A 14,089-nucleotide genomic window follows, 5' to 3' on the forward strand; every position below is an offset into this window, starting at 1 on the left:
TGTATGGGTAGCCCTAAAGAGACCCCTGCCGGGGAGGGGTTTAAACTCGGGCTGAAGCTCAGGGGCGGGAGGACTGGCTTGAATGGATCCCACCATAGGAAGCAGTTGGAGGAGATCCTTCCAGAGGGGCAGTGGAGAGAGCAAGGAGAGACAGTGAATAGAGCAGCATGGTGCAGGGACAGACAAGGGGAGAGACTGCCAGCTGTAGCAGTGCTCTCTTGAAGACAGTGGTGTGCCAAGTCTTCATTCAACCTTGTGGAGTCTCCATGTGTATGTCAGTCTGAAGAACTGGGAAGAGACAGCAACCAGTATGGCTGGTGGCAGCCAGGTAGGCTAGCATTTCTGCAAGCAGTAGAACTGGGATCAGTGTCTACAGGGGAAGCAGAAGGTTGTGTGAAATGCTGTTCACTACTTTACCAAGGGACTGTAAGTTCCTAGTCTGTAATGGGCTGTTGCTGAACTGACTAGAGACTTTCCGCCAGACTGTCCGTCGGACTTTCCGAACGTGCTACTTGCCCACACACGGCACTTTTTCAGCGGACTAATACGGCGTACTAAGTCCGCCGTACTATCCGCCCTACTTTTGAAATGAACGGACTCGCCCATACCCGCGGAGGAAAGTCCGTTAATTTCGAGCGCGTCTCCCGCGAAGGAGACGTCGCTGGCCCCGCCGCCTGGTATGGACTTAAAGGGGAACCCCAACGCCGAAAAAAATCGGCGTGGGGGTCCCCCCCAAGTCCACAACAGACCCTTGTCCGAGCACGCTACCTGGCCGGCCAGGAAAGGAGGGGCGAGCGCCCCCCCCCCCCTCCTGAGCCGTACCAGGCCGCGTGCCCTCAACATGTGGAGTGCCTTGGGGAAGGGGGGGCCTCGCCCTCCCCCACCCCAAAGCACCTTGTCCCCATGTTGATGAGGACAAGGGCCTCTTCCCGACAACCCTGGCCGTTGGTTGTCGGGGTCTGCGGGTGGGGGGCTTATTGGAATCCGGGAGCCCCCTTTAATAAGGGGGCCCCCGGATACCGGCCCCCACCCTATGTGAATGAGTATGGGGTACAATGTACCCCTACCCATTCACCTGTGAAAAAAAGTACAAAAAAAAACACAACACAGGGTTAAAATATTTTATTGCACAGCTCCGGGGGTCTTCCGTCTTCGGGGGTCTTCTCGCCGGACTCCTCCGCTATCTTCTTGTAGCTCTTTTACTAGCGGAGGAGCCCAGCATTCTTCTTTGTCACGGCGGCCTCTTCTTCCGACTTTGGGGGTCTTGTCCCCCTCTTCGGTTCTTCTGCCGGGCCACCGCGCCTTCTTCTAGCTCTTTTACAGGCGGTGGCCCGGTCTTCTGTCACCGCCGCCACCGCCGCCTTCCGTTCTTCTGTTCTTGTCTTCTTCTTCAGATGTTGTCTCGCTGAGTCCTCCGCTCACAATGACGGGGAGCGGGCACGTGGCGACTTATATAGGGACAAGGGGTGGGGTCTTCGGTGGATGTCACATGGGTGGATGTCACATGGTGACCCCACCCCCTTACGATGTCGCCATGTCGAGGATGCTGGGACTGTCGCCATGTGACATCAACCCATGTGACATCCACCCATGTGACATCCACCGAAGACCCCGCCCCTTGTCCCTATATAAGTCGCTGCGTGCCCGCTCCCCATCATTGTGAGCGGAGGGCACTGCGAGGCAACATCTGAAGAAGAAGAAGAAGACAAGAACAGAAGAACGGAAGGCGGCGGCGGCGGTGACAGAAGACCGGGCCACCGCCTGTAAAAGAGCTAGAAGAAGGCGCGGTGGCCCGGCAGAAGAACCCGAAGAGGGGGACAAGACCCCCGAAGTCGGAAGAAGAGGCTGGCAGTGAGGAAGAAAGCCGGGCTCCTCCGCTAGCAAAAGAGCTACAAGAAGATAGCGGAGGAGTCCGGCGAGAAGACCCCCGAAGACGGAAGACCCCCGGAGCTGTGCAATAAAATATTTTAACCCTGTGTTTTTTTTGTACTTTTTTTCACAGGTGAATGGGTAGGGGTACATTGTACCCCATACTCATTCACATAGGGTGGGGGGCCGGAATCCGGGGGCCCCCTTATTAAAGGGGGCTCCCGGATTCCGATAAGCCCCCCGACAACCAACGGCCAGGGTTGTCGGGAAGAGGCCCTTGTCCTCATCAACATGGGGACAAGGTGCTTTGGGGTGGGGGGCCGCGCGGCCCCCCTTCCCCAAGGCACCCCCCATGTTGAGGGCACGCGGCTATAAGGTATAGGGTACCTTTTTTTATTTATGCTTTACTTTTATTTTATGAGTAACAAAGCCTGGGCTATGTATACGTAATAAACTACTGATAACGTGATAATTAGTAGCGTGACAAAAAAAAGGATGTTACTCAAGTCTGACTATAAGGTCTGTCTCAAGTTTCTATACAAGCATCAATTGTCTGTTCCAACTTGTGACACCAACCGCATGGTGAGGTAATGCTGGTTGAGAATGGTTTTGCTGAACTCTTGACATATTTGGGGTCAGTCAGCAGACACTGATGTGCAAGCGTAACGAGCTAGGACAAAATTACTAACCTTTGGTCTATATTTCTTAACAAGGACTATTGTTTGAGGAAGTATAATGCTGACGTATGTTTATGTGTAATGACTTCTACGGGGCAGGGTCTTTTTCTTGTACTGCATAAAAGACTATGTGTGAGTTAATAAATTTCGCAGTCATTATTCACGTACAATCGAGTATGTGTGGTGTCTGTCCACCGGTGATCGGGACCTCCGCTCCTCCATCCTAGCCTAGGCTACCAGGGGTTACTTACAGAAGACGAGCAACCTAACAGCGGCCTGGTACGGCTCAGGAGGGGGGGGGGGGGCGCTCGCTCGCCCCTCCTTTCCTGGCCGGCCGGGTAGCGTGCTCGGACAAGGGTCTGTAAGTACCATACAACACAATGTATAAAGTGCTACAGCAGTCAGGATGGGGGAAGGGAGAGGGGGCAGGGTGTGAGAGAGAGAGGAGGAGGGGGAGGATAAAGGTTGAGAGTGGGGGGAGTGGAGAGAGGGGGGAGACGGGAGGGAGGGAGAGGCCAGAGAAAAAAAGGGGGAGGGAAAAAGAGGGGGAGAGAGAGATGGGGTACACAGAGAAAGAAGAAGAGAGAGAGGGTGAGAGAGAGAGAGAAGGAGGAGGGGGAGACGGGAGAGGCCAGAGGGGGAGGGAAAAAGAGGGGGGAGATAAGGGGGAGAGAGAGAGAGAAAATGTCATGTACCTGATCGGAGACTGAAATGATGAGGTTGGTCTCTCTTGTTTCTCCAGCCCAGGCCCCACTGAAGGTGGAACAGAGGGTACCAAGGGACAGGAAGAACATTAGTGCCATCAGATGTTGATAGGAGTGCTTGCAGCAGGAGATGCAGACCCTGGCAGGCTGGCAAAACATTAGATCAGGAACAGTAGCTGATTCAACCAAAGTTAAAGGGGCAATCCACATAATCTGTGGTTTCTGTTTTTTTTTTTTCCTTGCATGTCCCCCTCAGATGTAAGGCTTGCTTGTCAGAGCTCCCAGCAGGCTTGAGGAACTCTGACGGAACTCGCTGTGATGAGCAGAACTGATACAGATGACAGCCAGATAGGCACTTGAATCAAATATGAGAGCAGTGCCAGGAACAGCAGAGGCGCTACTTTCGCTCTGTCCCTCTCACACTGCCTGTATATACATTGCTCTGAACAGCTGCAAGTGGAATTGTAGCATAAAGCGGGAGAGTGCTCATGGAGGAGACTCCTACAGAACTCCATAGGTCCTGAGGGCACAGGGGGCACATATAGAGTGACAATGTAGCAGTACCGCCAGGGGACAGTTTAAAAGGAGGAGGGCATTAATTAAGTAATATTATCAGTATCTAATTTAGGGAAAAAAGTTGACTTCACTTTAAGAGAGGATTTCCCCTACTTTTGAAAGCTGTTACTTTTATTACTTGTTGTGCCTTAAGACAGAAAGAAAATGAAATTCTCCCCAGTAGAACACATAAAGCAAAAAACAATAAAACATTTTACCTTTTTACTGTTTTTTATAATGCTCTTTGAACCCACTGGCGTTACTGCACCGTTATAACTGTTTGTAAAACAAGAATTTTGGATATTTAGTAAAAAAAAAAAAGTATAAAATGTATACCTAAATCCATTAAAGTTTCCCTTTAAATAAAAGTAGTTCTGCTGTTCTGCTGATATAGGAGCTATTTTCTTATGTTACATCATATTTTTTGCCGTGTAGTTTTTTTTTTTAGAGTTATCAAATAATTGCAGTTTTGTTTCTGCACAGTTATGTGACCCGCAACTGTTCTGTCAATTTTTCAATTTACAGCTGCAACTGAAAAGCATATGTAAGAAGTAAACCAATAGAATGTATATGTTGCCCTATTCCCGGAGGCTCCTCACTGTATCAGTGTATACCGTACTCTGCAACATTCTACCCTCACAAAGGTCAATTTCACCCTTGTATTAGTCTCTCTCAGCACAGTTCAGGTCAAAGAATTACAGATACAATGTCTTAAAACCATAATTTCTGTGCGTTTTTCTCAGGAAATCTTTCTTAGGAGTAGCATAGAGTCTTTGTTGGCTTAGAAATATTGTTTGTTTGGTTTCTGACCCTTCTGGCTTCATTGCTTTGAGCCGCCAACAAATTATACAGATAAGGACTTCTAACTTTACTCTCTTGAGTAATTCAGAGGTTGTTGAAGGTATCTCCCATACGATGATCCAGTGCTGTGTGATTCTTCCTGTAGTCTCTTCCTCTCACTGTCCATGCCATTTTAGCGATTGTGTGTCTACTGGTGCTTGATTTAGCATTAGGCACAGTACATTTGGACAGTTAGGTCACTGAGACATAAAGAGGTGTCTTTTTTTGTACAGTTATGGGTCGTGTATTTTTTATCAAATATCTTATATTTGGATGATGTTAGACTTTTTTTCCAGGGGTCCCCATCCTTCACTTCGAGTCAGCATTTTCTTTGGTTTGCTGTCCTTCAGCCATCTTCATTGGCCACCACTCTTGCATTCTGCACCCCAGTTCCTAAGTTTGTATGCATAGTTGAGTTGCTTAGCCTGGTTTCCATATCCTATGCATGAAAAAATAGGAACTGGGGTGCTGTAAAATGGCAGCAGATGCTCTGGGCTGATAAGTCTAAATGTAAAGTATTTGGCTGTAGCAGAAGGCAGTATGTTGGTGAACGGCTGGAGAGCGGTACAACAATGAGTGTTTGCAGGCAACTGTGAAGCATCATGCCATACCATCAGGGAGGCATGTGATTGGCCCCCACATTTATTCTACAGCAGGACAATGACCTCAAATATACAGCCAATGTAATTTAGAACTATTTTCAGTATAAAGAAGAACAAGGAGTCCTGGAAATTATGGTGTAGCCCCCACAGAGCCATGATCTCAATATCATTCCATCTGTCTGGGATTACACGAAGAGACAGAAGGATTTGAGGAAACTTACACCCACAGAAGTGGGTGTTCTTTGTTATTTTTATTTTTAGACTAGGATAGGGTTGAGAGAATTGAGTTGTTATCTCACAAGAGGGGCGGTAGCAATCTGTACTCACAAAATGTCCAAGGACAGTTTGTTGCCTCCTTCCAACTACCAAGTGACACCTTTCTTAAGTCATACCAGACTAAATCCTCAGCAGACAGAACCTTAGTCAGCTCTCTGTAGCTTCAGGAACCAGGCCCTCAGGTCTCCCACCTGAGGCCTCATGAATAGCAAGAAAATGTCAGTGTTGACCTGCAGGAAAAGACCCAGGAGCTCTGTGTCACAGAGTATTTATAAAGACTCCAAGCAGCCCTCAGGGTCATCCTCTCTAGGACAGGCCAGGGCTGTATACATATTCATGCTGCTATTTGCATTGTTTCACACCTATGTTCAATGAGTTCTCCAGGAAACAGCCCAAACTTGCAGCAGCTAAAACACTGTGCAGACCTAACTAATCACATGCAACTGCACGGGTTACAGTGAGCACAACTAAATTGACCTAACACAACCATTACAGCCACACTGGTTACAGTGAGACTAGATAATCTATCTGGCAAGCAAAAATACAGCTCCACTGAACACAGTGAGCCACCACTAAATTTAACTAATCCTAGCTCATATCTAAAAGGGTGCTACAAATATAGCCATGGGCAGGGCCGGATTTCCAATTAGGAACATCAGGCATGTGCCTAGAGGTGCCTTTCTCAGAGGGGCGGCTGTCAGTATTAGTTTTTTTTTTCTCATTTTGTTTAACCCTTTCACTGCCAGGTCCGTATGACAGGTGGACCTGACAATGGGGGTTTCACGCACAATCCAATGGCTGCAGCCACAAGATTGTGTGTAAAACTGACAGGCTGTCATGCCCCAAGCTCGTGCACCCCCTGGCACGTATTTCAGGCTCCGCTTGCCCATCTGTGGACCCAGGCCCGATATGGGATCTATCCCCTATTTTGTAAATGCTATAACTTTTGCGCAAACCAATCAATATACACTAATTTTACCAAAAATATGTAGAAGAATGCATATCAGCCTAAAAATGTGGGGTATTTATTATAGCAAAAAGTAAAAGATATTGTGGGTTATTTTCGAAAGGCAAATGCACTTTGCACTGAAAGAGCACTTGGAAGTGCAGTCGCTGTAAATCTGAGATCTGAAATGAGGGGAATCATCCAATTATGTGCAAGTTAAAATGCTGTTTTTTTATTTTCCTTGCATGTCCCCCTCAGATCTACAGCGACTTTACTTCCAAGTGCACTTGCAGTGCAAAGTGGATTTCCCTTTAGTAAATAACCCCCATTGTGTTTTTTTCTAAATTGTCGCTCTTCTTTTGTTTTTAGTGGCAAAAAAAATAATGCAGAGGTGATCAAATACCACCAAAAGAAAGCTCTATTTGTGGGGAAAAAAAGGACGTCAATTTTTAGGTACAATGTCACATGACCGCGCAATTGTAAGTTAAACCAACGATGTGCCGTATCGCAAAAAAATGCTCTGGTCATTAAGGGGGGGGGGGGGGAGGAATTCTTCCGAGGCTGAAGTGGTTAATAGAGTTGGAAAGTAGAGGATAAAATCATCCTTCAAAAACACTGGAGATATGTATATTTTGTAATAAATATATTGTCATGGGATGAGATAGATTCTCTTTGTCACAGGAGGATAAGGCCGCTTTCACACTGGGGCATTTTTCAGTCGCTACAGCCCTAAGAATAGCGCCTGTGTAGCGCCTGAAAAAAACGGCCCCTTTCACTCCAGTGTGAAAGCCGGAGAGCTTTCACGCTGGAGCGGTGCGCTGGCGGGACGGTGAAAAAAGTCCTGCTAGCCGCATCTTTGGAGCGGTGAAGGAGCGGTGTATTTACTGCTCCTAATCCGCTCCTACCCATTGAAATCAATGGGGCAGCACGGTTATACCGCCGGGCAGTTTTAACCCTTTTTCGGCCGCTAGTGGGGGTTAAAACTGCCCCGCTAGAGGCCGCATACTGCCACTAAAACGACAGTAAAGCACCGCTTTACCGCCGACGCCTGCACCGCCCCAGTGTGAAAGAGGTCTTACAGCTATCTGAAAAGGCAGAACAAAGAAGCAGTGTGAAATTGTAGAGGAGGGATGGAATCATGTATATGTAGTTTGGGACAGGCTGAAGGCTGCCTTTAGTAAATCCACCCCATTGATTCACAGGAGCTAATGTGCAACCCAGAGAGCTCTAACTTCACTTTGGGGGTTGATTCACTAAAACTGGGGCATGTAGAATCTGGTGCGGCTGTAACATGGTAGCCAATCAGCTTATAATTTCGACCTGTTCAAATAAGCATTGACAAATAAAAAAACCTGGAAGCCGATTGGCTACCATGCACAGCTGCACCAGATTTTGCACTCTCCGGTTTTATTAAGGCGACCACTTAGAATTTTTATTCTAAATGCATGTTCTAAGAAGACATGAGCACTGCCGAAAAATTAGCTCGTTTTCGTTTCATTCTTCTTTTTTTTTCTCATTTTTCGGGTAATTCGTTATGATCACTGTTCGTAAATTCGTAATTTCATAAATTCGTAAATTTGAAAATCTGAAAATAAGAAAGAAAATCAGAAAATTTGAAAGAATATCTAACTAACTAATAAGAACTAACTATTAAATTATAGATATTGGTCGCCCTGGATTACACACCCGCCCACTTCTTACTTCATCACCACAAACCAAATGACACACCATATTTTAAATCACTAGCCATGATGCTATTCAACACAGCTAAAATGTGCATACCCACAATGTGGGGCCCACCTTGAGCACCCTCCATCTCTGATTGGTACAAAAGAATAAATAAAATTGCAGAAGTGGAGGAACTCATCGCAATCTCCCGAAACTCACCACGTAAATTCTCTACTCTGCTGGATCAACTTTAAATCATCTAAAGGATGCCTTCAAACAATGTGCCTCCATACATCTCACCCTTTGCATGCAAATGATCCTAGGTTGCATATACAACTTCAAATATTGGTCAACACCTAAACGCTACAAGAAGCCGATCATATAAATGACATATCAGTACTTCACTAAAATAAACCCACTCAACTCCCTCCAACCGATCACACACCAACATAAATAATTACACAAACACAAAAATAACAACCATAACACACCTCTTGTGTCCTTTTTTACTACCCAAACCCACTCTCCTATAACACCCCTGTGTTAAACCTCACCCTCCCTCCCCTCCCTATTAAATCCCTAGAGGAGACAAGATCCGCATGATGTGCTAGACACACACATGCGCCTACGAGTAAACAACTACAATATGTATAATAGACTCCAAAGTATCATATACTAAAATATAGACACAATAAGCACAAATTAGGAGAAGTAGGGAATAGTGTTATCATTAAACTTATTCTAACTACTACACGTCCTACATTATCCCCCTCCCTACAGAACCGCTGTACTAATAGCCACTATAGCTGTTCTGTATACAATATACTAGTGTTACTTACGTTATATTCATCGACTATGTCAATGTTTTGTTTACGTTTGACTAATGTGATCTGGTCATATCTCTATAAATGTAACACACTTACCTGTTGATGTTGTACCAGTACTTATCCCTTTTATTCAATAAAAAGAAGTTTGAAAAAAATAAAAATAATTATAGTTATTGGAATTTCCTTTCAAATTCGGCTGTTAGTGAAGGTAATGAATATGAATTTATCCAAAGTTACGAATTATCTGAAATAACGAATACTTTATCTAAACTAATGGAACATAACAAATGAATAATAATAAATAACAAAAATAATAATAAACACATTTTATCACTATTATTATTTATCATTCATTTGTTATGTTCCATTTGTTTAGATGCGGCATTCGTTATTTCGGATAATTCATAACTTTGGATAAGTTCATATTCATTACCTTCACTAACAGCCAAATTTGAAAGGAATATGAATTTATCCGAAGTTATGAAGTATCCGAAATAACGAATTGCTGCATCTAAACAAATGGAACGTAACAAATGAGTGATAAATAATAATAGTGATAAAACGTGTTTATTATTATTTTTGTTATTTATTATGTAGCGCCACCTCCTGATGAGCACGTGCTATATGGTTTTTGAAAATTAATATTCCTAAAACCACAGTTGAGTTTTAGGGCTAATTTTGCCAAATTATGGTTTCAGTGCCAGTCTAGCTGGATTGCGTTGAGTTCTCCTTGGCTGCAGGTGTCGTTGTCACCGCCAGCAAGTGGTAGAACACAGTCTAGTTGGGTGTATTGAGTACCATCATTGTCTCGGAACCAGCCTAGTGGGAGTGTTTTCCTGCTGTGCATTCTGGGAGGTGGTATTTAAGGTACAGCAATCATGTGCTTCAGGGTTCCAGACCAGAAGAGATTTTCTGTCTGTTTGGTCCTGATTCTCCTGACCAGCCCCCATGGCCCTCCTGGCATGGGGTGTGGATCCATGCAATTTCGAGCCTCGGGGCTGGATAGCTCGAAGCGAAGCAACTGCAGGGACAGGCCTGAATGGATATAAGGCCATAATGATTCAAAGGTGGTCCAGTGCCATCTTATCTAGGGAGAGGCCCAGCAACTGGAGAAGAATCCAGGGGAGGACTGTTCGGGAGAAGACCATGCGCAAGGCTGGTTTCTCAGAAAGAGCCTGGAGGCTCAGTGGAAGGACACTTTGTGGATCTATATTCATACGGTATCGCCGGACCGGCTGAGAGATACTGGTAAAGTATGATAGTTCTCTAAATTTGTCTACGTCCCTCAGTTACATTCAAGTCTGTGGCAGAGACTTTTATTTCTCAAGTGTTCTACATTCAAGTCTGTGGCAGAGACTTTTATTTCTCAAGTGTTCTACATCCAAGTCTGTGGCAGAGACGTTGCTTTACTTAACACCCTGCTGGTTGCAAGGCCTAGTGAGAGCAGGTCTATCCAGAGATTGTGAGAATCCAGCTGTGAAACGTTTATTCTCTGGATTTTGCAGTTCCAAACTACCTAACCCTCTACCCTTTATTAAGAAACTGTGTTGTCTTCTGAAATAAATAACCCAAAAGAGGATCCAGTGTCAGTTTCTGCATTTCTTTGGGCCATCTACCACGGGAACCCCTAGACGGAGGCGAGATCAAGAAGGTAACGTTAAGCCCAACAAAACCAGCAGCTCCTTCGGGGGGTCAGTGCTACAAATATTATTCATTTGTTATGTTCCATTCCTTTAGATAAAGCATTCATTTTTTTCAGTAATTCGTAACTTCGGATAAACTCATATTTGTTACATTCACTAACAGCCAAATTTGAAATGAAATTCCAATACTTATAATTTAATAGTTAGAAATAGTTAAGTTATTATTAGTTATTATTTCAGATTTTCTAATTTTCAGGTTTTCATATTTTCAAATTTCGAATTTCCAAACTTCAACATTTTCGAATTTACGAATTTTTAAATTTACGAATTTATGAATTTTCTAATTTAAGAATTTATGAATTTTCGGATTTTCAAATATTCGAATTTGTGAATATTCAGAAAAATGTGTTAAACAGATTTTTGTTAATTTGAATATTTCTGAATTAACAAATTTGTTGAAGTTCATTTTTACGAATTCGGAACAAAACAAATTGCACATGTCTAGTTCTAAGACAGTGACTTGGACATGACTGAAACCATAACCAGCCAGGGAACTAGTAGCATTATGAGGGCTGCAATCACAGCCTTCCTACTTGTCTCAGTAGAGTTTTGCTTTAACAATGTTTTCCTCTCTTTTTCATATGACCTAACTTAGTCTTTGTGTATTTTACTGCAGATTAAATATAATAAACTCTTATCCAAATTATTGTCACCTATTTAACGGCTCACTGGGTTTATTACTTCTTTTTTTACATTTCCATCAGAACTCTTATAGTAATGCCTTGTAATAAAACTTAAAGAACAAGACAAAATGATAAAACAACATCTGTATGCTGTTCTAATGCTGCTCTATGTCTTCCTGGTCGGTGTTTATTGGTGTTCCGCACTTTTTATCTGCTCAGTGCTATAAGCCATATGTCTGATGATCATTTTCATATCCTCAATGGAAGCATACAAAGGAATGGAAATGTTTCCTGAGAATGATGTTTATGTGAGAATTTAAAGGAACAGATTATATCAACAAGATCATTTTCTATTGATATAGAATGCCTTTTCTGCAGCACTTTACAGTGAACATACAGTAGCATTGTCCACATTAGTCTCTGCTGCTTAAGAAACTTACAAATTAATAGTACTACTACTACTAGAGTCATGTTCAACAATTTACATAGTAGGTTGGGATTTTAGGGGTATCCCATCCATATAATTATTATAATTATGGTCCTGCTTTGTTCATCCCCACCCAGTGCCCATTAATGAAATTAATAAAATGTTAAAAAGTTGTAATATGGTATTAAAAAACATTTTTGATAGTATACAATTTTGGTTGGGTATCTTAAAAGTCTGTTATTCTGGTTATCCCCCCTTTAACTAATACTACTAGAGATGTACATGTTTACGGAGATGACTATTGTTGTCAGGGCTGGGCTCAGGCCTTCCTTCTCTGAGCTGGCTGCTCAGCTGTCGGCTAATTGCCAGCTCCTATCTCTCCATAGTTACTCAGCTGTTGATGATATCCTGCTCGTCAGTCCTGCCTACTTAAGCCATCCAGTCCAGAGGAGCTCTGCTTTAGCCTTAGTCAACATAACAGAAATGATCTCTTGCAATCCTGTTCAAGGCTTGCTTTGCTGACATCCCGTCTGGCTCCAGATTCTGCTTGCTGTTCCATAACATTGATCCCTGTTGTTTGGCTTGGCTGACTATCCGTTCTGGTTATTTAACATTGGCTATGTTTTGACTATGTTTGTTCTTTTTACATGTATTATTAAACAAGTGTGATTTAACTGTACTTCTGTCTCGGCTTGATTTCATGGTTTCTGACGACAGTGTCACCTCTGTAAACATTCTGGAGGCCTTCTTTGTCAATAATTTAGTGATGACCGGTTGCTTCTGCTTTGGAATCCATTATTTCCCTGCAATGATAAAGATAAAGAAGAATTACTAAAGAGGAAGTGTGAAGTTTGAACAACCTATGTATGTTAATTAAAAATGTAGGCCCATTTTTGAATTACTTTTGGTACAGACAATGTATTAATATTATTATCATTATTTTAATTATGTGCCTTCATGTTGACTTCTAGTAGCCACATGGACAGTGTTTCACCAGTATAATCCGCTTTGTATATTGGTTTTCAAAATTATATATTCACCATTTTTGTAACTGTATCCATCCAACTTATTCTTGGTCATCCTCTTCTTCTTTCTTTGTCCAACTTTTCTAGTGAGACGATGCACTGACAATATATTATTAGCCTAGTCATCTGGGCTTCTAGTGAAAGGATAGGCTTGATTTGTTGAAGGGTCAATTAATTGTTTTTCCTACCATCCATAATATACTTATAATTCTATGCCAACACCAAAGTTCAAATACTTCAATACTTTTACTATCCTGCTTCTTCGTTGTCCGGTTTTCACATCCATAGAGAGTGACAGAAAATAAGAATGGATGATTCTGATTTTTGTACTTATAGGTACTTAAGTACCATTTAAGATATTTTGTCAGGCCTTTTCTCATGGCTTTTAAAAGTATTAGTCAGCATTATATATTTTGACAGCTGTTATGCAGATACATGGAGGGGTGCCGATTCAATATGTTCTTTATTCTGTGTCTGTATCACAACATTTTGTTTTCTTTATTTATGAGACAAATTTTTGAGCGTATATTCACCGGTGTAAAAACCCTGATGAAGGGCTTGTACCTGAAACTCGTACCGAAGACTTTTCGGATTACTGGAGAGACTTTGGACAACATGTGTAAATATTATTTATGTACTTTGAAATGTTTGCAATGACTATGCAAAGTAATCTTGTTCTATGGGGTTTTATAGATCAACACTTGTGTGAGTGATTATATTTTTAAATATATTCTAATAAATATTGGTTTTATATAACTTTGGTGGTGTTGTTGCCATTTAAAATCCCATCTGAGGGGGAATTTAATTTTTTTGGATACCCAGGGATGTGGCAACCACCAACCACGTTTTGATATGATGGACACATTAAAATATCATACAGATCGACATAACTACAGGCATAGGAGAGGTTGAAGGTGCTGGATCCAAACTTGGCTTAGTTTATCAGGGTAAGGATATAAAACCATGTTATGGAGAGAAATGGATTTGGTTAGGCAGTCTTCTAACACAGAGGGGCCTTAGGGATACCAAATATGAATACAGAAAGGCTACTTTCACACTGAGGAGCTTTACAGGTGCTACAGTATAACACTAACAATAGCACCTGCAAAGCGCCTTGAAAGAGCCTCTCCGAAAAAGTCTCTCCTCTCACTCACTATATACATCGCTCCTACAGCGCTGCAAAGATGCTAAAGTGCCCCTTCCCATTGAAATCAATGGGCAGCGCCGCTGAAACGCCGGAAGTTTGAACCCTTTTTCGACCACTAGCGGCCGAAAACCTCTGCAAAGACCATTGCAAAGCACCACTAAAAATAGCAGCGCTTTGCCGCCGATGCCCCCAACGCCCCA

This window comes from Lithobates pipiens, unplaced genomic scaffold, assembly GCF_037356315.1.
Source record: "Lithobates pipiens isolate NorthernLeopardFrog02 unplaced genomic scaffold, aLitPip1_a1.2 Scaffold_13, whole genome shotgun sequence".
Taxonomy (NCBI): Eukaryota; Metazoa; Chordata; class Amphibia; order Anura; family Ranidae; genus Lithobates; species Lithobates pipiens.